Source organism: Hippocampus comes, unplaced genomic scaffold, assembly GCF_001891065.2.
Source record: "Hippocampus comes isolate QL1 unplaced genomic scaffold, H_comes_QL1_v1.1 scaffold81, whole genome shotgun sequence".
Classification (NCBI taxonomy): Eukaryota; Metazoa; Chordata; class Actinopteri; order Syngnathiformes; family Syngnathidae; genus Hippocampus; species Hippocampus comes.
Window position 1 is genome coordinate 777,786 of NW_017806179.1, and position 2,300 is coordinate 780,085.

The window sequence follows — 2,300 nt, forward strand, 5'->3', positions numbered from 1 at the left end:
AGGGCGGGTGGCGGCACTTGAATACGTTGCGCATCATCGTTCCAAGCAGCTGCACTGACAACAACATTTTTTGCTGTGAATTCATTGAGGAACTTGCTGCATTTTGTTTGCCGGCCAAGGAGACAATGGGATTCCTTTTTGTTTTGACCAAAATGGACTCTTGACTCACCGAATGGTTGCGATGTCTCAAACTGTTTGCTTCGAATGACTTTGATCTTGTTTATTGAATGGAATCATGTGGTTCTTCTGCCCTGTTTTTTTGGTCCCTGTGAATCTGCAACAACATCGTCTACAAAGACCACATTTCAAATCAAGAGGAGGAAAGCAGAACAAGCGTGACACGAAACCATCTGAAATTACGCAAAGGGCGCGGCACAAATCGGCTCATCGCTAACGCTTGCAATCGGCACGTCCGTTTCCGCGCGATTGCTCGGAAGGTTTGAGAAGAGCCCATCTGATCCAGAAGGTTAGCTAACTTCCTCCCCACGAATCAATACGGCCCCGAAAGCCCGGCGCCCATTAGCACGTAAACGACTCGAAAGCCGACCCGGGTGTCAGATAAGCCGCCGCAAACGCCGCCTCGGCCGGGCCGGCTCGGCTCCTTCTTCCCGCGCCGCCTCGACGGGCCGCGGGAGCTCTTATCGCGGCGTGCCATAAAGCGCTATCTGCGCCGCTTATCGCACGTAAGAGGAAAAAGCCGGCGTGCCGTCTTATCAGGGCCGCTAAAAGAGGAAACCGAGGCGTCGCGGGGCCCTTTGTCGTCACTGATGGATGAGCGCCTCGGAGTGGCGCGTGTCGCTCGGCGCAGAGAAGAAGAGAAAAAAAAACCCCCAAAACCCCTCAATGTTTGTTCGGAGTTTTGAGCTGGCCTGGCATTCACCGCAAAAGTGCAAAACGAGCGGGGGGGGCGTCTCAGTTTTGTGTCCCGCAATGATGACATCGTAGCTCGGTTTTCAGAGAGTAAAGCTCCATTTGGATTGCAATTTCACTTCGCGCCTCGCCCGACGATTTTGAGTTCAAAATATCCAGCGATCATCTGCGACGGGCCCAAACGCCGAGTGGGCGTGTCCAATTTGAGTTCAACCATCACAAGATGATTCTGCAAAGATGGCGGCCAATCGGAGCTGGTGAAAGCCACAATTCCAAAAATAATCAGTGCTGCTTTTCTCTGAAGGCCAGGCCGCAGAGCGCAAGCCGTTTGCTTTTTTTTTTTTTTTTCATGCAGGCTTCACGCGCCTTCCGCCCGGTATCCTTTTGCCGGCGCGTTCTCTCGTGACCGCGCCCCTTTTTGTTTCTCGGCGCCACTCTCCGCCGAGCCTTTTATCTGGCCGCCCACCTTTGCGCGCGGCGGCGAGTATCGCGCGTAATTATCTCGCCGTATTCCCTCCCGGCGCCCTATCGTGGGCGTCCATCTCGCCGTCGGAATTACGCGGCGAGCGAGGGACAAGACGGCGGCGTGTCGGCGCGACGGCCTCGTCTCAGGTGTAATTACTTTGCCGCTTTTATCTGCGATCGACTTTGCATCCGCGCGCGCCGACCCCTTTAACGTACCCCCCCCACCACCACCACCACCGGCGGCCCCGTCGCCGCATAATGAAGCCGCGGGCCCGTCCGCAAAGTCGGCGTGACCTTCCCGCTGGCACGACGGCAATAAGAAAAGCAATTAATGACTTATCCGTCCATCTCAATGTCAAGTCTTTTTGGGAGGTGTACTATTATGTCGCCCCCGGGCTGACGTCGGGGACGTTAATTAACTCGGTGCGGCGACGCACTCGCTGGGAACTGCGTGACGACGACACCAACGATGTCGCCCAAGAAAGGCCCCCAAGCGAGGTCCGGAACATCACAGCAAAGCAAAGCGGGCACCGGAAAGCGCAGGAAATATTGCGCGCCTTGATCGAAACCCGGAAAAACTCTCCACGAGGCCTCAACAGAGCTGCGCTAACATCGTCCCGGAAAATCGGAGGAGATGCGAGCGACTACTAGCGGCCCGGAAGACAAAAACGCATTTGAACCGACGCGGGAAAGTCTGAGGACGATGACGGGAGGCTCCAAATGCGACTGGACGCCCGTCACGCTCCTCGGGACTTTTCTTGCGTTTGGAAAAATGTGAGAAACTCGCCAGGCGAGAGTGACGGCGGGCGGGCGGGGAGACGCAGTGAAAGGTTTGCCGGCGCAAAGGAGCGCTCGAGTACCCGACGGGCACTCGTTAAGAGGAAGAGTGGCAAATCCTTGACGAGGACGATCCCGTCATTGCGCTTCAAAATTGCTCGGCATTATTATTCATTTTTTTTTGGGGG

General features: G+C 55.6%; 2 long non-coding RNA genes across 4 annotated transcripts in view; both read right to left on the reverse strand.

Moving 5' to 3' along the window:
- Positions 1 to 207, reverse strand: part of LOC109532697 (uncharacterized) — a 17,643-nt gene extending 17,436 nt beyond the window's left edge. For both annotated transcript variants that reach the window (XR_002171429.1, XR_002171428.1), the window contains exon 1: positions 170 to 207. This is a non-coding gene — a long non-coding RNA (uncharacterized LOC109532697). The remainder of the gene's footprint in view (positions 1 to 169) is intronic.
- LOC109532698 (uncharacterized) overlaps positions 205 to 2,300 on the reverse strand; it is a 50,943-nt gene continuing 48,847 nt past the window's right edge. For both annotated transcript variants that reach the window (XR_002171431.1, XR_002171430.1), the window contains exon 4: positions 205 to 274. This is a non-coding gene — a long non-coding RNA (uncharacterized LOC109532698). The remainder of the gene's footprint in view (positions 275 to 2,300) is intronic.